Source organism: Macaca thibetana, chromosome 11, assembly GCF_024542745.1.
Source record: "Macaca thibetana thibetana isolate TM-01 chromosome 11, ASM2454274v1, whole genome shotgun sequence".
NCBI classification, from domain to species: Eukaryota; Metazoa; Chordata; class Mammalia; order Primates; family Cercopithecidae; genus Macaca; species Macaca thibetana.
The window spans coordinates 10,163,912-10,185,292 of NC_065588.1; the positions used below are offsets into that span (position 1 = coordinate 10,163,912).

The following is a 21,381-nucleotide window of genomic DNA, read 5'->3' on the forward strand; positions in this document are numbered from 1 at the left end:
CCACTCCTCCTTCATCTTCCATCATGACTGTAAGTTTCCTGAGGCCTCCCTAGAAGCCCAGCAGTTTCCAGCATCATGCTTCCTGTACCACCTGAAGAACTATGAGCCAATTAAACTTTTTTCTTTATAAATTACCCAGTCTTGAGTATTTCTTTATAGCAATGTGAGAATTTAATGTGGGTTCCAAACCTGGCTTCACATCAAATTTACACAGATAGTACCTTAAAGGCATATTTGTGTCACACATCAGATCTATAAAATCAGAATGGTTGGAAGACAGAAATGGAGAATCTGTAAGTTTCTCAAACTACACAGGTGATTTTTATTAACTCAGCCTGAGTGGCAATGTTTGGATAAATAACATCAATACTACCTCCCTGAGCAAACAGGCCCAGAGACAAAGGTGCTGGAACCATCTTCAAATTGGATGGCTCTTTCTGCAATGTTAGAAAAATTAGTTTGGTTTGTGCAGACCACATTAGCTCAGGACAGGTCAGAATTGGGACAGATGTAGTGACAATTCTCAGCTATTTCACTGTCATAATCTTAGCCAACAGCCCTTACTGAAGGTATTAATTGGCATGGTTAGGATGGACAAGTGATATGAAGTTTGATCTATCTAGTTCTTTGAAAATAGTTTTCAATTTTGCTGCACACTGAAATTATACTGGGGAGCTTTGAGGAAATACTGATGTCTAAGATTGTCCCACCTCTTAAGATGCTGATTTCATTGATGAGAAGTGTAGCTGGATTATTTAAAAAAATTAAAGTTTCCTATATGATTCCAATGTGAAGCTAAGGTTGAAAATCCTTGTACTGAGGTAGGCCCAATGGCCCTTATTCCAGCAAAATAGCCAACCCTCCATTATATATTAAGAAAACAAGTGAACTAGCTCCATTGGTGATGAATACACATGGTTGAGGCAGGGACAATAGTGTTGATGGCACATTCGAGGCTGCATACAAACATATATAATCATACTTGTATATATTTGTACTTACATGCAGAAGGATTTAGACACATTAGTTTTCCTCAGGGTAGGTATGATGGAGTCAAATTGGGCAAGAAGGGGAGATGATACACTTTTGGAATGAGAATCCACTGTGAAGCTGAGGACTGAAAACAAGAGGCAGATTATAAACAGGTGGCCAAAATTAACAATGTGGTCCTCAAGTAAATGTAATTTTTTATTCCACAGGTATATTAGTTTTACTGAACAAGTAACTACAAGTTGTACACCTGTCTGTCTGACTTCCTTTCCTTCCTTCCTTCCTTCCTTCCTTCCTTCCTTCCTTCCTTCCTTCCTTCCTTCCTTTTCTTTCCCTGCCTCCCTCTCTCCCTCCCTTCCTCCTTTCTTCTTTCATTCTTTCCTTCCTCTCTCTCTCTTTCTCTCTCTCTTTTTCAGGGTATATAACAATATAAATATAATAAAACACATCTCTATGCTATGGAATATTATTTAGCCTTTAAAAGAAAGAAGCCCTGCCACTGCAGCAACATGAATAAATATGGAGGATGTTATGCTAAGTGAAACAAGCCAGATACAGAAGGACAAACACTACATGATACCATTTGTATGAGGAAGTTCAAATAACCAAGCTCATAGAAGCAGATGGTAGAATGGTGGTTGCCAGGGATTAGAGGAGAGGGAAATGAGGAGGTATTAGCCAAAGGGTAGAAAGTTCAGTTACACAAGATGAATAAGTCCTAGAGATCTACTGTACAGCATAGTGCCTATGGACAACAATACTATATTATACGTTTAGAATTTTCTAAGAGGGTAAATCTTATGTTGTGTTTTTATCATACAAAAATAATAACAATAAATAAAGAGGGTGAGAGGACTTTTCAAGATAATGCCTATGTTTATGGTACACATTGTTGTGATGGTTTATTTACATGTGTATACTTATCTACAAACATTAAGTTGCATATATTACATATGTACAGCTTTTAAATATCCATTATATCCAATAAAGTGTTTTTTAAAGAAGACATACTTATGAATAAGGCAAGCAAGTAGGGATGGCATTCCTAGTGGTTTCAAATCAGCCAACATCAGACCAGCAACAGAGGCTATGAAGGGAAATAGCAATACATAAGGCAAGAAAAGTGCCTCATCTTGAATTATAGCTCCCATAATCTTCACATGTCATGGGAGGGAACCAGTGAGAGGTAATAGAATCATGGGGGCGAGTTTTTTTCTGTGCTGTTCTCATGATAGTGAGTAAGTCTCATGAGATCTGAGGGTTTTATAAAGGGGAGTTTCCCTGCCACCATGCAAGACATGACTTTGCTTCTCCTTTGCCTTCCACCATGATTGTGAGGCCTCCCCAGCCATATGGAACTGTGAGTCAATTAAACCTCTTTTCTTTATAAATTACCCAGTCTTGGGTATGTCTTTATTAGCAGCATGAGGACAGACTAATACAGTAGACCAAAAAAAATACATTTTTAATCATAAAAGGAATGAAAATTACCAAACAATGTCTCCTAAGGGATGTAAGGGCATCCTGGTTATAAGAATTCTAACAGGAATTCCAACTCATTTTTTAAAATGAGTAATTTTTAATTTTCTAGTAATGCATATTTCAGTACACACATTTTCCCAGTATTTGAAATTGCATAGATCTCGCTTAATAATAGACCAGAACTTACAAATTTAGTCTTAGGTAGTTTGTAAGAGACGTAAACTAGTATCATACCAGGTATTATAATCCTGGCAAAAAATAAGCTTACCGTATTCCAATCACTTTCATTATAGATTATCTGTATGAGGTAACCTCTATGTAATCAGAGGGTTAAATAGGAAATTCATTTCATGGAGGTAAATCACTGTGGTTAAGGGCACAGACCACGCAGTAAAACTGCCTGCCTTCCTGCCTTCCTTCCTTCCTTCCTTCCTTCCTTCCTTCCTTCCTTTTCTTCCTTCCTTCCCTCTTTCCGTTTCTTTCTGTCCCTCTCTCCCTCTCTCCTCTCTCTCCCTTTCTCTTTTTCCCCATCTCGCTGTCTCTCTCTCTCTGTGTCTCTCTTTCTCTCTCCTGCGCTCTCTCCTCTCCCCCACACCTCTCTATCTCAGATCACTTGGTAAACACCAAGACAAAAACCTGCCAAAAGAAAAAGGAATAGCTCACCACATTTTTCTAAGAACTTGAAACACATCAGGGAAGCGCTTGTGCCATCTTATAAGAGTCACACTTTCCTAAGAATTTGACACAGTCAGAGGATTATGCTATCTTTCCACACTCATAGTTGGATGTGCCATGTGAAAAACCCAGCCAGGAAGGAGGTAACAGTGAGACACAAAGTTCTGTAGAAGACAAAAGCAGAACATAAGTCAAATCGTCCATGATGCTGCCTCCTGGAGCTGCCTTGACCATGATGAAATGTATCAGAAATTGACAACATTCCATGACACCACCATGGTTTCTGTGCTGAGGATGGACATTGGAAAAAAACGCACAAGTTAGAAAGTTGATTTCTTATCCTGCCTTTTCCTCTGCCTCCAAACTCTATTAAATCCAATATAAATGAAAATCCCAACAAGTGTTTACTTTTTAAAACTTCTTCCCAGCATACTTTTCATTTACCTAGACTGAAAGTTTGATTCCCTCATGAAACGTGCTCTTCTAAAACTTTCCAAAGTATTGCATTTGATTGTCAGAATTGTCAGAAGGCAGGTGAGTTGTTGTGTAAACCTTAACTTTATACAATATCAATGTATCCACCTTAGAACAATTATAAATTCAAGATGCAATGTCTTTTTAAAATTATTCTCTTTTTTTGTTTTGTATTTTATTTTCTTCTTCTTGTATACTATCATTTCCCTAGAATCTCTTTTCCAAGATGATATGTTAGATTTGGAATTCAATGATGAAAGACAAAAATAAGTATTTAAATGAGGAAGTAAGTATTTCCTCTGTCTCTTTTTATTTGTTATCCTATTCAATATGCAAAACCAGGCTGTGTGGTCTAAATTAAGTTTTTTTATCCTCTAAAGCCTAGGTTTCATATCTAAAAATTAAGAATGATATTACCAGACTTGTAGGGCTGTTGTTTGCACACAAAGGAAGAATTAAATGTGATAATTTATAGACTCGCCTGAGAGCATAGTATTTTATTATTAGGTACTCAATAATTGTTTTTAACTTATCCTCACCTCCTCACCTCACCTCTGTAAATTTTAACAAAAGACAGAGACCTGCATACTTACCAGTTCCTTATTCTGTATATTGAGTAGGGTAGAAATTTTAGAGACCCTCTAAAAATTTGTATCCTTGCTATCTTGCCATGTTATGGATTCCTGAATTATTTTATATTACTGGTCTTTTGCTCCATTACCACCTTTCAGGATAAGGCTTACATCCATTATCTGAAAAGTCAGAGGTATGTATTAATTATCTTGATTTCTTTATATTAAATATGGACCATTTAATGCAATGTTTGAGTTAGTTTTGCAAATATCTCATTTCCTCCCATGTTCACAAAAGTCAAAATATGAAAATAACCTAAATGTTCATTTCATTGATGAACAAGTGGATAAAGAAAATATAGTGTGTGTGTGTATGTGTGTGTGTGTATATATACATATATACATATATATACACACACACACATATATATATACACACACAAGAAAAAAGTTTCCACAAGAACCTCCATGTTCTCATTTAGAATTTAATTTTTTACCTCACACACCTCTTTTTTTTTCTACTTCCACTTGACACCTTTCTGGGGTACTAGGTAAGTTGTACCTGAATTCCACTTTCTCCCTCAAAATATCTGTCTCAAATTTGTATATACATTAGTAGGTATCAATGAGGAAGGTCTCCCCCAACCCATTCAATAGGCCCTGCCCCAAAATTTGAAAAGTTTAAGAAATTCAGAGCCCTGATTATGTACATGGGTGTACATTTTTGCAGACATTTTTGCAGACAAAAATCCCCTGTGTTCTACCTACTCATCAATCTTCCCCCTTCCTATCAGTCTTCCCCCTTCCTATCAATCTTCCCCCTTCCTATCAGTCTTCCTCTTCCCCTGAATCATTGATAACAACTGATCTCTTTGTTTTCTTTGTCTTGACTTTTCTGGAATGTCATATAGCTAGGATAATATGATAGTTTTTCCTACTGGCTTCTTTCACTTAGTAATATGCATTGAAGATTCCTCCATGTTTTTCATAGCTTGACAACATGTCATTTTATCCTCGAACCATATTCCATTGTATGAATGTACCGCAGTTTGTTTATCCACTCGTCTTTTGAAAGACATCATAATTGCTTCTAATGTTTGGCAATTATGAATAAAGAAAATGTGTGTGCCAGTTTTTGTGTGTATATGTTTTCCACTTTCTACGGTTCCTAGATTGTATGTTAATACTATACTTAGCTCTATAAGAAACTGTCAAGTTCCCCGGCCCCGAAGGTGCAGGCTGCAGAGATGGAGTGGTCCAGTGCCCCGGAGGGCAGCAGCTCCCACCCCCGCAGTGTGGAAGGGGCGGGACTCCCGCTTGTCCGGAGGCTGTGGCAATCTGTGGTGAAGTTGAAATGCTTTTCTGCTAGACTGGCAACATGTTTTGATTCTTCTCAAATAACCCGCAAGCTGCTGTGAAGCACATCAGCTTACTTTGCCTTGAAGGAAACACACTCAAGGGCCCACAAATGATTAAACCCAGCAATTTATGTGACAATAGCATTTTTATTTTTCTTATCAAAATCTGGTTATTTGATCCACATAATGGTAAAGATTCCCAAGTTAGCCACCATCTAAATGACTCAAACTGATGATACTCTCTGCAGAAGAGGTAAGAACCACTGGCAGTAGGGTGGAAGGCATGGCATTACAGATAATGCTGACAGAGAAGGTAATCTGAGCCTACTTTATAAGAAAGGCGTGATTAAAGGAGAAAGGGGAAAGGGCATTCCAGGTTAGGAAAGATTCTGAACAAACGTAAAATAATATGAAGGTGTGAGCTGATATATTTAGGAAATAATGAATGATATGTGGGGGTATGTATCATCTGCAGAGGTGGGTGAGGGAAGATTCAAGTGGAGATGAAGGCTGGAGCTGCTGGTGGAAAGGCATCAGTGTATTTCAAAGGCCTGATGCTGGAGGCGGTAGAGAGCCTCTGTAAATCAGGCAGCTTCCTTACTCTTGCTCCTACTGATCCCTCAGTTTAAAATGTCCTCTTCTCTTTCTCTTTAGAGATAGAGGGAAAGGGAGTCAGACAATAATCTTCAGGAGGCCCTCCCTGGTTATTTCTTACTCCTCTGTTGATTTCCTTTAATCTGTGAAGTGTCTTCTAACTCATGGCCTGAGGCTTTACTGACTCTGCTGACTCACTGTCTGGTGCTACTGATTGTCTTCTATCTTGTGTCAGTGCCCCCTCTCCCCATCCCCACTGTTTTGGGAAGGAATTGGCTTTAGTTTTTACTCAGATTGAAATTTTATTTAGAAAGGGGAGTAGCAAGGACAGGTGCAATTAGTTACACCTGTAATCCCAGCACTTTGGAAGGCCAAGGTGGGTGGATTGCTTGAAGCCAGTAGGCTGAGAAATGGGCATAGCAACCAATGTCAATAGAAGAAACAGCATATAACAGGATGTGATAAATCTCAAGAAAAGTTATGCACAAATTACTATGGGATCAGGAACGAGTGAGCTGCCCGATGCTGTCAGTGAAGGCTCTGAGGGCTGGGAAGGATTGGCAGGGTTACAGGAGACAAATAAATGCTACAAATAACGTTCAAAGTAGAAGGGGAAGTGTTCAGTGTTGCAGATGCTCGATGACATACCTTAGGAGGGAACTGCAAATTAAAACAACAAGGAGAAACCACTGCATACTATTTGAATGACTAAAATCCAAAATACTCACAACATCCAATGCTGGCAAGGATGTGGAGCAACAGGAGCATTCATTCACCGCTGGTGAGAGGTAAAAAGGCATAGCCACTTTGGAAGGCAGTGTGGCAGTTTCTTACAGAGCTAAGTATAATATTAACATACAATCTAGCAACCATAGACACAGGACAAGAACTTGGACAAAGACGCCGCGGCCACAAAGGTTTCCAACCAGAAAATCAACACCCCAAAGATGCCGTAACATTATCTATGATCAATCTCCATCTGTATATTGAAATCAATCCACCTACCTCCTTAGGGATTTCAAGCTTGTAATTTTCTTTCTTTTGTTCGCTCTGGACACTATCAATTTCTTTTCATCTCCACTTGTTCACTCACCTTCACCTCCCAGTGTGGTGCAATATCTCTATGTTAAAAACAAGCAAAAGCCATCTTTTGTTTACCAAGGCCCCATACACATGATTCTAATTTTCTTATATTTCTTCTTAACATTTCTCTAATTTTCTTAACAGCAAAAACGTTCAAAAATCTCTCTGTGCTTACTGTTTCATCCTACTTTTCTTTTATGCTAATTAGGCTTTTTCCTTCACTATTTCTATGAAAACACTCCGGTCAAAGTCACCATTAACCTCCATCTGAACACATCTAATGGCTGGTTCTCAGAATTCATCTTATTCACCAGATAAGCATTAAAAAAACAACAACAACTGATTATTTCCTTTTCATCACATATATTCTTCACTAAAATATGTTGTTCCTTAGGACACCGTTCTCTTCGTTTTCGTTTTGCTTCACTCACATCCCAATCCTCCCTCAGATTTGGATTCCTCTTTAAATTAATTTAAAATGTTGTTGTGTCCCAGAATTCAGTTCTTTGTCCTCTTTTTTTTTTTTTTTAATTCATCCTGGGATGAACTAAATTGGATAGTACCCATTGAATGGCCATAATGGGAGTTAATTTCTTGTAACCTCATGACTTAACAGCCATACATTGATAATGCCCAAAATTGTATTTCCATACCATTGCTTGATCTCCAGAACCACATATCTGACTGGATTCTTGGCATATTGACTTTGATCTACTATAGAATTTTTTAACTTAACACATCAAAAAATGGGCAACTCCTCCCAACAAGTTTCTCCATCTCGATAAATGAATATTCCATACCTACTGTTCTTCCGCCAAAAACTTGGAATCATCTTTGACTTTTCCTGCTGCTCTCACATGAATTAAACCTGTCAGAAAATATTGTTCACCTTGGAAAATATGGAAACACAGTTATTAATTATGGAAGTATTGTTGATTGAGATACCTTAAAAGAAATACTGAGTTAGCATGATAGGAGGATTCATTCTCTCTCTGTTCTTTAACAGTCTTTCCATTCTCACATCTCATGCCTATTTCAGAGGACACTTTTAAAGCGGGGCCTAATTGGATAGTACCCGAGAATGGCCAGAATGACAATGAATTCAGAAGTATTTACAAAGATAGAAATAGGGAAAAATGAAGATGAAAGTCATAGTTATCAAAGACATAAGGGAAACAAAAATAAACTAAAAACAGAAGAAAAATAAATGGCCACAAGGAGGAGACAGAGGATGAATACAGGAAGGAATTTATTTTGAAATGTATTAATATAGACCCAATTAGGTGAGTATACCTGACCTGGATAATAAAATGTCTCAATTAAAATGAAGTACTATGAAGACAGGCTGATTCATTCAAATCCTGGATCAACATTTACTTGTCCTGTGGCCTTTGGCAAGTTACTGAACCTCTGTGCTTTATTTTTCTTAATAGTAAATTTGCCATAAGTTCAGTGCCTACCACAAATATAACTGATAAAAGCATATAGAAAGAGCAATAAATGGCAGCTGTCATCGTAGAAGTAAGTTTGGATTATTCTGGATTATCTTAAAAATGGAAGAAACCTGGGAAATTGCCCAAGCACTGACAGTGAAGCTTAAACAAACCAATCCTCATGAACACAACCAGGATCTGCCTCGAGCCTGTCCAGAAGAACTCGATTATATCACTTTTCTTCATTTGTAGCACTTTTCATGATATAAAATTACCTTGATCTTTGCTTTCTAAGTTTCTTTACTATCTGTGCTCCCCACTCTTTACTATAATATAAGCTCATTGCTGTATGATTCATTAATGATTAGTCCCCAGAAGATAGAAACATGCCTGAGACTTCAATAGTGATCAATAAACATATGAAATGGGAAAAGTTCCCTTATCCCCTTTGCAGAGCGTGCAATGGAGGTATGGCTCGCTTCTTCAGTGCACCGCTACTCAAACCTCTAGGGGAAGGGCAGGCTGTGGGGCTCTGGCCCCACAGCAGTGTCTAGGAGTGAATGTTTGCATCTGAAGCCCCAGTGGGCATGTGTTACAGGGTGCTCTTTTAGTTTACCCATCCATAGGTGGCTTGTGTTAGTCAGCTCAATTAGACCCCTACCTTATAGCAAGGACAGAGGCTTTCTGTATCCAAGGGTTCTTGCCTTGGTGTACCGGAAGAATCAGATCACACGTGGGCTTGGAGAATGAATGCAAGGTTTTATTGAGAGGAAGTCGCTCTCAGCAGATGGTGGAGCCAAAAGGGAGATGGTTTTCCCCTGGAGTCTGGCCACTCAGTGGCACGGGCTCTCCTCAGATTGTCCTGGCCGAATTCTTCCTTGTTTCACCAGTTGGTGGCCTGCCCATGTGCTCTTGACGTCCAGCCACTTGTGTCTTGTTCCACTGATGACTACTCTCAATGTCTAACCACTTGTGTGTCTGCCTGCTAGGATCTTGGGATTTTTATAGGCACAGGATGGGGACATGTGGGCCAGGGTGGTCTTGGGAAATGCAACCTTTGGGCATGAAGGCAGGAGTGCCTGTCCTCACCTAGGACTATGGGCAAAGGCCCGGGGGTGGAGCCCTCGCCAAGGACCCACCTTTCTCTACCCAGCACTTCTCTGCCCCCCTTCTGTATCACATACGTTCAGATAAATGATTAATTGCCCCTGTCATGAAATTTTATAGTAATTTTAAAGGAAAGTGCAATGGCAGATATACTTAACATACTATGAATCCTCAATTCAAATATACTTGATCAGTTCACTTTCTTTCAATCAGTCACACTATTTCCCATAATCACACTGGGTAGATTAGATGATAGTACATTTTTCTTATTGTTAGTGTTTTGTTTTTGAGACAGGGTCTGGCTCTGTCACCCAGACTGGACTGCAGTGGCAAGATTCATGATCTCAGCTCATTGTAATCTCCGCCTCTTGGGCTCAGGTGATCCTCCCACCTCAGCCTCCTACGCAGTGGAGCTACAGGCATGCGCCACCACACCCAGCTAATTTTATAAACCACGGGTTTCACCATGTTGCACAAGCTGACCTCAAACTCCCAGGCTCAAGCAGTCCTCCCACCATGGCCGCCAGAAATATTTGGGATTACAGGAGTGAGCCACCATGCCCAGTGCCTGGTACTGCTTTTTACAAGAAGTATACTTTCAAACTTCCAGACTTTTATTCAGATGTTTGCCCTGACTGATAAACATTGCCTTCTTCTTTCTCTTCTTAGGCAATATTTACCTTTCCTTCAAATAGCAATGCAAATCTTAATTAATCCAATTGATTATCATTCTTATTTTTTCACTTACATATGTTTTGTATGCAAATGCTTGATAAACTTTGTGATATGACTGCAGTCTGACACATTTTTCCCTTCATTTTCACTACTGTTTGTCACAAATGATCTGCCATAATTTTGGTCTGAGAGTTATTAGTTGTTTGGTTTATTAACTTTTAATAAAGCTCATTCCACTTTGAAATCCACATGTTTAAGCTTTCTGTAAATGAAGGAGAAAATATTAATTATACTTTTCTATGACAGGAAATCTTACAGAATTTAGTATTTGTGTGAAAGCCTGGTAAGTCAAAGGCGAACCAACAATTGTAATGAAGAGAGAGGACCAAATATCACTGATAGAAGCACTTAAGGCTTTAGCTTAAAGGTGGTAAGAAGTCTGTGAAAAGCTATCACCAATTGCAAAATACTTCCTTTTTTTCCTGTCTGCAGTCATAACACCCACAGTAGTCAACATCTTATGGTCCTTCTCTTTTACACATCCACAGACCATCCCTGTATGTTAATCAGTCTTATCTACAATGTTACACATTCCACTAATTTCAATTCTTACTGCATGTACTCCTTGTCATTGCTATCTTAGTGTCTTTTACTCATTCTTCAGCTATAAACATAGATGATGGAGTATATGAAAGACATCAAAATGTAGTAGAAAGAATTTACACACTGGGTAGATGCTACTAGGTGCTACTTTTTACAAGAAATACCATGATTTAAAAAGTCCCCCAAATTTCTTAAACTTCTCTTCCCATGTTCAAAATCAGGATGATAATGCCCATCATACATACATGCATTCATTCATTCATTCAACAAATATGTATTGGGTAACACAGGAAATCCTCACTTAACATCATCAATAGATTCTTGGAAGCTGCGTAGAAACAAGGTAGAACCAAACCAACCAGCATATTTCTGGTCACAAAAACATCACCTACCTTGTAAATAAAGACTCAAAACACTTCTAAGAGTAAACATTAAAACAAATGTGAACTATATATAATACGTACATTTAGAAAAGATGAATGAAAACAAGATAATTATATACCCAATTTTTAGTAAATCAGTGGGTGTTGGTCACAGTAGTAGGTAAAATCAAGGAATAGGTGTTTGCAAAATAAAAATTGACACAAGCACCTCCTAAAACATGCAGTTCAACAATACACAATCAGGAATAGGGCGGACTCACTGAGCCCTTTCCAACTGCATTGCTTATTTACCTGCATTTGTATATTGACTATTTTACAGATTCTTATTTTACAATCATTTGTATTCATTCATTCATTCATTCATTCTCCCACATACTTATTTCAGCTCCATGTCTCAGGTGGCCAGAGACCATCCCGGCAGCTCAGGACCAAGGTGGGCACTGACTGTGAAGGGGCCACCATCCCATCGCAGGGCATACTCACACACACGCACCCTCACTCACACTGGGACCGTGCAGACACGCCCACTCACCTAATGTGCACATTTTGGGACATGGGAGGAAACAGGAGGGCCCAGGAAAAACCCATGCAGACGTGGGGAGACCATGCAAGCTCCACACAGTGGCCCCAGCTGGGAAGGAATTTTTTTTTTTTCTCAACATCGTTGTAACAAAACAACCTTACACAGAAGGATGTTACTCAAGAACCTGCTTTAACTGCATGTCAGTCACTATTTTAGAGCCATGGGACACTTTCTTCTGGGAATAAAGGACAAAACATTTATGACCAAAGATATCTCTACGTGTGTTGGGTAGTGATCAGCGTCATGGAAAAGAGTGAAGCAAGGAAGAGGGACAAGAACGTGGGCTGGTGTGTAGTTGAGTAGGAAAGATGTTCTAAATGTTCAAAAAGAAAGTTCACATAGCCTGAGAATGAGTGAAGGAAGAATTTTAAGAGTCCCTTTTGGCTAAAACAGAAGTTACAAGGACACACGCTGTGGTAGGTGAATGGTAAGTGACTGAATTTACCCAGCTTACAACTGAGAACTACTGAATATTTTAACTGAGATTTTAAAAAACTCAGTGACAAAAATGGGTTTGGGATTTTAACTTTTTAAATTTTTAGTACTTTTAAGAAATTCAGTATTGATTTGAAGTGAGCTTTTTTATTATTAAGAATTGGTTTTTTTGGTCAAAATATTTGAATCATACTAAGTTTCTGTTTCCAAAATCAGGTACTGTCTTACTTTTTTGGTTGTTTATTCTTCACTTCATTCTCAAAATAATTTGAAGAGTGTAGAGAAAGAAATTTTAGAATGGAGGATCATTTTAAGTGAATTGACAAAGAATTCACAGAGAAGGAGATAGCAGGGAGAAAAAAAATATGTACAAGCTATGTCAAAGGGCATGTTAGTAAACAAAATATCTGCCACTACAACTCACATAGTTACTATATCGAGAAGTCTAACATTCTGCTAATTAGAAGAAAAAAAAGAAATCGGATCACTTATAAAGTAAAAGAGTACCACTTATTTGGAAAAATGGAAGCTTTTTTGATCATGGGGGTTTAACAACAGCAACAAAATCTTCCATAAAAGTATGTAAGAGCTACTCTAATGGCAAAATAGACAACATCCTCCCCAGTATTCGTATGATAAACACATCAGCTAGCTTTGTATGGCTGTTCTTATAACTATTTTCAATGCAAGCTAAAATAACTTAAAAGCTCATTTCATAAAGTTAAATGTATGCAATACGATACATATTACATTGTGATGAAAGGATACTACGAAACCATTCAGCCTTAAATATTAATCTAATCACCACTATACCTGAAATTAGGTGATTTCATCACATCAAAATTCTCCATTTCCAAGAAATTCACTGTAAAGTGCAAACATTACTGAAGAATAATGCAGCAAGTCACTAACTGTATTATTTTACTTTATTTGATAGTTTTCCTTCAATATCTAAATCTAAGCAATATCAGGCCTGCCCCACATGGAGTCTTCAAATAAAAAAAATTGATGTATAAAATATGCAAGAAGTTGGGTAAATTCTAGGTCATAATCAGGAATGATTTCTTCCAACACAAGGCCATGAAATTTAGCCTCTATAAGATCCAATTATATTAGACTTGCTTCTCACAATGGGATAAACTGTATATCTGCTGGTGTGCTATCCATAGGAAATCACTTCATTTGAACAATGTGATTTAGACTATGCTAGGGCTAAGATGAATCATGAACTTTTGTTCTTCAGAAGGATACACATGGTGGAGTATCTATTTACTTAATGTTGAAGATAAGGAGACAGGAAACAAATGCTCTATCTACTTCTTTACCACAAGTTATTTATTATTTTTGTGTTTTTGTGTTCACGGTCCACGTATCTCTGAGCACCTATTAAAGGGCTTCCTGGAAAACAAAAAGCAAACAAACAAAAAAAAATGTGTCCCATCTCACATGGTTCTACCCTACCAGAGAGGAAGATCATATACTGACAGATACTGAAATTGTAAGAGTTGGACACTACATTTTGCAAAGTCATTGAACCCTGTGCTCACTTGCAGTCTTCAGGTAGCCATGAAGGTTGAAGATGGATACATCACCTTAAATATTGAAATTTGAAAACCAGCTCTCACCTCAGATAAGAATGCCCAGAGCCAATAATTTGGAAATGAATTAGAAAAATGAATACAACCTTTTTTTTCTTTTTCTACTATTGATAGTATATATAGTTCAATTTCTTTTTCCTGAATAACGTGAGTGCTCTATAGCATTTGAGCTGTACCTTCATAGGCTCATACAGACCTATTTAGAATACAAATATCAAATATAAGGGCAGGGAACTTTGTATTAATCCTCTGAGAGTTTAATGTTTGAAGGCATAGAGGTTTAGGGGACAAGGGAAGATAATGTTTGGAAACTTCATTTTCTAAATGTGAGCAACAACAACAAAATAATTTTCCATAAAGGTATGTAAGAGCTACTCTAATGGCAAAATAGACAAAATCCTCCCCAATATTCCTACAATAAACACATCATCTAGCTTTGTATGGCTGTTCTTATAACTACTTTCAATGCAAGCTAAAATAAAAGCTCATTTCATAAAGTTAAATGTGTGTGTGATTCTCCAGTTGCTGTTTATTAAAGCAGTTATTCATGGGATGGGTGGGCATAAAACAAAACAAAACAAAAAATACAAACACATCAGGCCTTAACAGAGAGTAATGTTTTGGCTTGGAGAGGTAAAGTCCATTGGGGATGAGGATGGGTGTGTGCTGTGGGAGTGGGCCATGCCTATTGTTGATGATCATCAAGAGAACACAGGTGAGATCTGCCAGCAAAGCTCTTTCCATTACTTGGAGAATCTTGAGACAGCAGGGACAGGGGCAGGGGTGAGCCTTCCCCATAGCTAACCCACACTGCCTGCTCCTTGATATCTTTATTTTATGCCTACAGTGGCATATTCCTGGTGGCGTGTGATGGCCGATTCTGCTGATTCTGTGCGTGGGGATGGTTGTTGGGCTGGTGGCCCTGGGGATTTGGTGTAAGTGCTGACTCTTTGCCAAAGATTCGACTGGAGGAAGGTAATACTGAAGGGTCATGGCATATCCCACTAAGCTTCTCAATTGTCACTATTTGTCTGTTTGTCACTACTTCAATTGTCCTATACATAGCTGCCAAGATATTCTCAATGAAGGAGAACACCGACCTTTTCCTTGTGATCAAAATAACTTTCTAGGTTTTTATTACTTAAAAGTATTTTTAAGAATTTACTACTGGCTTTTAAGAACTCCTAAATATGGATCCAAACTATTTTAAAAAACTATTTTGTCCCTCTTCCTATCTTGCATATCCTAAGAACCATGGAGTTTTTCAATTTCATATGTAAATCCTATGTTCCCCTGTCTGAAATTTTTCTCATTCTATTCTCTCTACCTCAAATTTCCTTCATCCCACTTTGTTTACTAAAATATTGTGCTGCTTCCCTCCAGTAAATCTCACAGTCCTCCAGTGGCACACTGTAGTCTGCATAGCTGTTGCTTGTTTACATATTTGTTCATTTTTCATAAGATATTTTAGAATCTTTCATTTATCATCTTTTATGTCTTTGTTATTTACCTAATTATCACAAGTACTTTATTTATTTATTTATTTGAAACAAAGTTCTGCTCTTTCACCCAGGTTGGAGTGCAGAGGAGCTATTTTGGCTCACTGCAACGTTTACCTCTCAGGTCTGAGAGATTCTCATGCCTTGGCCTCCCGAGTAGCTGGCAGTAAGGTGCGCACCACCACGCCTGGTTAAGTTTTGTATTTTTAGTAGAGACAAAGTTTTGCCATGTTGGTCAGTCTGATCTCGAACTCCTGGCCTCAAGTGATCTGCCAGCCTTGGCCTCTCAAAATTCTGGGATGATAGGCATGAGCCACCGTGCCCAATCTTATCACAAGTACTTTAACCATAACAAGAAATCAGTATGCATTTTAAAATAAATGAATAGTCTGGTATCACGCAAGGAACAGAAAATGAGTTCATTCACCTCTCTGAACTCAGCTGAGAATCCTGTATTCAAGAAAATGTCAAAACAACTGCTTTGGGCACGTTATTGATCTAGGAATCTTTTTTATTTGTGATTGTCTCCTTCAAACAGTTCAATTATTAACCCTCAGGTGTCAGTTTTGTGTATTTCTTAATCTGTTCTTTATAGCCCCTTCACTCTTTTCAACATTCATTTAATCACCTGTATCTAGTAAACTCTTCAGATATTGGCAATTTTAATGAAATGAAAATTCAATAAAAAATCTTTGCATCATTTTTATAATTCTGATTACAAAATGTTATTATTTATTTTTTATATCTAGCTGTCATGCAGCAAAATTACCTACAAGTTGAGAATGAAAATCTCTCAGGAACTCTGCAACAATTAGCAAAGCTCTTCTGCCAATATGTAACAAAACAATCAGAACAAAAGGGCGGCTGGATGTGGTGGCTCACGCCTGTAATCCCAGCATTTTTGGATGCCAGGACGGGCAGATCCCCTGAGGTCAGGAGTTCGAGACCAGCCAGGACAACATGGTGAAACCCTGTCTCTACTAAAAATACAAAAAAAACTTAGCTGGGCATGGTGGTGGGTGCCTGTAGTTCCAGCTACTCGGGAGGCTGAGGCAGAAGAATTACTTAAACCTGGGAGGTGGAGGTTGCAGTGAGCCAAGATCGTGCCACTGCACTCCAGCCAGAGTGACAGAGTGAGACTCAGTCAAAAACAACAACAACAACAAAAACAGAAGGGTACTTTTAGTAAGTATTGTTTTTTTAACCTCTTCATTTCTCTAATCCCTGGAGCATTTCTCTGACGGTAACTGAAGGGAGTCTTGAGATCTGCAGAAAACATTGAATGTAGGGAAAATGTAATTCCAATTTAAAAACAGCAACAACATTCTCGTGCTTGGTTTCTCCAGACGACCATAAACACAGCCCCTGTGACACAAACTGGAGATATTATGCAGATAGCCGCTACGGGTTCTTCAAATACAACTTGACATGGAAAGAGAGTAAGCAGTACTGCACTGACATGAATGCTACTCTACTGAAGATTGACAACCAGAACATTCTGGTAAGAAGATTCTTATGTCAAATATTTTGGAGGCAAGGGAGAAAACTCTCAAATGTAACACCTGACCTTTTTTGTTTTTTACATTTTTCTTAACATCTTTCAGTTTGTACTAATCTAAGAACCTTATGGAAACCTAGTAAGGATTACAGAACCCAAATATTCAATCCAATCATAATATTCTACAACATTGCTAGAGTTGATCAGTCAAATTGACTTGTCCCTTCCTGACAGCTCAGGTACATAGTCAGTCACACAAAAAGAGTCAGCCCAGTGATGTTCTCAATCATTTGTGTCCTGTGTTGTTCTAACTTGCTGCACTGCCCACTTACTGTTTTTGTGGGCTCAAACTCATACAAAGGATATCCAGTAAAATTAATTAGCTTTTGTTTCCGCTCCAGCAAAATAAGAGAATTTCCTAAAATCTCAGCTCTGTTACAAAACGATTAATTGAAAACATATATGTATATCCTGAATTTGTATTAGTCTAGGCTGGTTCTAGTTTAAAGATTTATAACTAAAAGTAGTCATGCAATTTTTTTTAAGGAAAAAAAAGGTATAGGTGAATTTCAAGTAGAATTTATCTGTCAGGTTCTGTAGGGAAGTATGTAATGTTGATATATTCCAAAGAAAAGATTAGGAAATTAGAGAAAGGTTACTAGTGGCTTAAGCTTTTAGAAATAAGCAGTCAAATGCGACTGTCACACAATATCTCCTGTGGAATGCCATTCTGAGTCTTACATATTGGTCAAGAACCTCAAGTCACTTCCTATTTGCCAAAAATGCATTCTCACTTGTTATTCCGGGAGGTGTGAAAGAATGTAGACGTTTGTCCTCCATTTAGTTTTCTTACTCATATACTGATTGATTTACCTATTCCTTCATTAATTCAACAAATATGTGCTAAAACTATCCAGGACTTGGACCTATGCAGTTAATAAAACACAAAAAATAATCCTTAAGCTCAAGGAGTGTATATTTTAGGTGAAGCAACAGCCAAGAAACAAAACAAACGACATAGTATACAGTATAGTAGGTAGTGATTATTGCTAACTAGAGATAAGTAAACCAGAAAAGGTAGATAATAAATCCCTTTGAGAAAGACATTATATACTCCTTGACTCAACTAACTAAATTAATGCTTCTGTAGGTAAGATTTTATAGGCAAGCTAAGCAATAAAACCAAGCCATATAGAGTTTTAAATCTAAGGAATATAAAGCTCACCAATAAGGTATTTCTTTGTGTTTTCTTTCTCTAACTGTTTACATTTATTCCTTTGAATCATGTTTGGTAGTCTATTTGGGAGTATAATCTTCAATTGATTGCAGATATAAATATATGCTATAAACACATAGGAAGATTAGAATATCAGCTATTTTGTGTACAATTTTACTTGTGTCCTACAAGCTTTTTTAAGTTCTAAGACAAGTGAAATTGGTACAGATTCAAATATCAAATGAAATACATTAATATTAATATAGACATGTAATACAACTTTTTTTTTTTGTCCGAAGTCTTATCATAAAGCTTTGTCTTTATGTCATTACCAACAGCTATGGAGGGATCTGACCATTGTGTTTATTTATGTTTACAATAGGAATACATCAAAGCCAGGACTGGTTTAATTCATTGGGTCGGATTATCCCACCATAACACTAATGAGGTCTGGAAGTGGGAGATGGCTCAGTTCTCTAAAAATATATGTAAGTCCCCAACACTCAGAATAGAAAGTAATACTAGAAACTCTTATTCTTGAGATCCCCTTTCCTCTCAGTCCAAGTCACTTAATAGTTGAGATGTGTCTCTACACCCTACTATGGGTTATATAAGCAGCAGCTGAGTCACTTACCCCCTACTTCAAACAAGAGAGCACTGGTCATAAGACAATTCTACTTTCCTCCCTCCCCTTCTTAAACTCTTTTATCTAAGCCACAACCGATCTTTATACCTGATATTATTCCCCTTCATTTCTACATTCATCTTTATCACGGAACAGAGTGTGTGTGCGTGCGTGTTTGTGTGTGTGTGTTTAGATTGCTCTGATTCTCTCCATATATATATATGGAGAGAGAGAGATGGAGTCTCGCTCTGTCACCGGGCTGGAGTGCAGTGGTGCGATCTTGGCTCACTGCAGCCTCCACCTCCTGGGTTCAAGTGATTCTCGTGCCTCAGTCTCCTGAGCAGTTGGGATTACAGGCACGCACCACCACACCCAGCTAATTTTTGTATTTTTAGTAGAGACGGGATTTCAGCATGTTGGCCAGAATGGTCTCCATCTCCTGGCCTCATGATCCGCCTGCCTCAGCCTCCCAAAGTGCTGGGATTACAGGTGTGAGCCCACGGGGCGCCTGGCCCTCTCCACATATTTTTAAATCAAAATTTCATCCTTATTATTTTACAGTTGAAAGTTGTAAACTTGAGAGTCTTTAGACTTTTCAGTGGCATTTTGCCTACTCTTCTATCCTCCAAGTCTCCAAGAATTCAATACATTGTGGTTCACAGGATAATTCCAATGTCCATTAATGAAGCTCTATCCTCCTACACATGATGCAGGCAAATGGGCTGTTAACACTGGGTTGTGAACCTCAGCCGCTTCCTATATGGTTTTCCAAAGTCCAGTCTCAACATCTTTCGTCCATCCTACATATCAAAACTACAGTCTCTCTCCAAGTAAAATTTAAACTGAAAACCAAATCTTGCACAATCTGATCATGACTTATACTATTAATTAACTTATTTAATAAATATTTAGTAAGTATTTACTACAGGTGGGATCTCAGGATACTACAGCTACAACTCTTCACAGACCATGGGCTTTATCTCCTATTACTTGCTGCCTCATTCACAATATTGCAGACAAATTAGTGGGTTTTTAAAAAAAATTCTTCCAACAAATCAAACTCGTTTTCTTGTCTCAAGGCTTTTGCATTTGCTATTTTCTTTTCCTAGAATGCTCTGCCTCCACAACCCCATGACTGTTTCCTTCTTGTGAATCCAGTCTCTATTTAAACATCACTTCTTCAATGAAGCTAAGTCTAATTACCCAAACTAAATTAGCTTCCCTTCAGCCCACATCCACACAGTCTACCACTGTTTTGTTTCTTTGTAACTTTACCACTGTCAGAAATTTTCATGTCTATTTGTGGGCTTCTTACTGGCATCACCTGACTGAAATGGAAGTTCCCCCGCAGGAAAGCCCTTGGCTTTCTTGCCTTTCCTTATCAGTCTATCCTCAGCCCATAGAACAATGTTGTCACATAGTTATGCAGATATATGCCCCATAAACTAATATATATTCTTTGTCCCTCTCATGATAAACAATCTAGAAGAGAATAAAAGATAACAGCCATTACAATATAGCACGCTGTCTTAGATCATCTATCCTGTAACATAAATCCTCAGTTCAAAAATATTGAGTCAATTCACTTTTCCATGAACCTATTGCCATCCATGGCAGCTATTTGTCCTGTCCATCTCCTGTCTGTTCATCTAAATCCTGCCCTTCCATCAATACTGAACTAAAGTCTGAACTTGTAAATAAAACCTTTTCCCATCATTTCAGAGCTATCTCAATCTCTTCTTTGGGGTTCCTGTTGTACTAGTGTTCCCGTGCTCCTTAATCTTACGCCACACGAAATTGCCATTGAGCTTTTCAGATACGCATACCTTCTACTACCAAGCAGGTTGGGAGTTACTCAATAATGAGAAACTTCTTTTCTCTGTTTTCCCCAGAGTCTCCATTTTGTGCATCAAAATACTATACACAGAGTTTGACTGTTGATTACTTCCTTAGTCTCTGAAGGAATTTATTCTACCTTTCCCATTCACAGGTTTGAGCTTTCTGAAGATGGAAAAGGAAATGTGAATTGTGCTTATTTTCATAATCAGAAAAGGCACCCTACCTTCTGTGAGAACACACATTATTGAATGTGTGAGAGGAAGGCTGGCATGGCCAAGGTGGACCGGCTACCTTAATGCAAAGAAAGGGGCCGGATATCACAGTTAAGGGCTTTATTGCACAATGAAAGTTCTGAATGAAAAAATCAATAGCCAAAAATTGCTTATTTCTTCCTTTCTTCTCCTTGATGTCATTTTTAATATTATCTTTACTACCAGAATCACTTGCCCACTCCCTTCTTTGAATATCCAGAAGCCAACATGTAAATTGATCACTTGTTTCCCAATTATTCTACTTTCCCTTAATTTTCTTTCTTCTTGTCTAATTTCTAATTACCTGAATACAATATGATTTACTGCATCTTCATATATACACACATAAAATTAAAATCAGGACAATATAGGCTAGTGCTTAATTAAGTTGGGCAAAATATCGAAGCT

At 38.0% G+C, this 21,381-nt stretch overlaps 1 long non-coding RNA gene and 1 pseudogene across 1 annotated transcript in view; one reads left to right on the forward strand and one right to left on the reverse strand.

The window, feature by feature from the left end:
* Nucleotides 1–21,381, reverse strand: part of LOC126930102 (uncharacterized) — a 36,506-nt gene that overhangs the window by 13,221 nt on the left and 1,904 nt on the right. Inside the window, exons 2-6 of the long non-coding RNA XR_007717450.1 lie at nt 8,029–8,117; nt 7,151–7,266; nt 4,215–4,373; nt 3,136–3,311; nt 1,003–1,117 (exon numbers count right to left, since the gene is read on the reverse strand). This is a non-coding gene — a long non-coding RNA (uncharacterized LOC126930102). The remainder of the gene's footprint in view (nt 1–1,002; nt 1,118–3,135; nt 3,312–4,214; nt 4,374–7,150; nt 7,267–8,028; nt 8,118–21,381) is intronic.
* LOC126930101 (C-type lectin domain family 1 member B-like) lies at nt 14,014–21,018 on the forward strand (annotated as a pseudogene).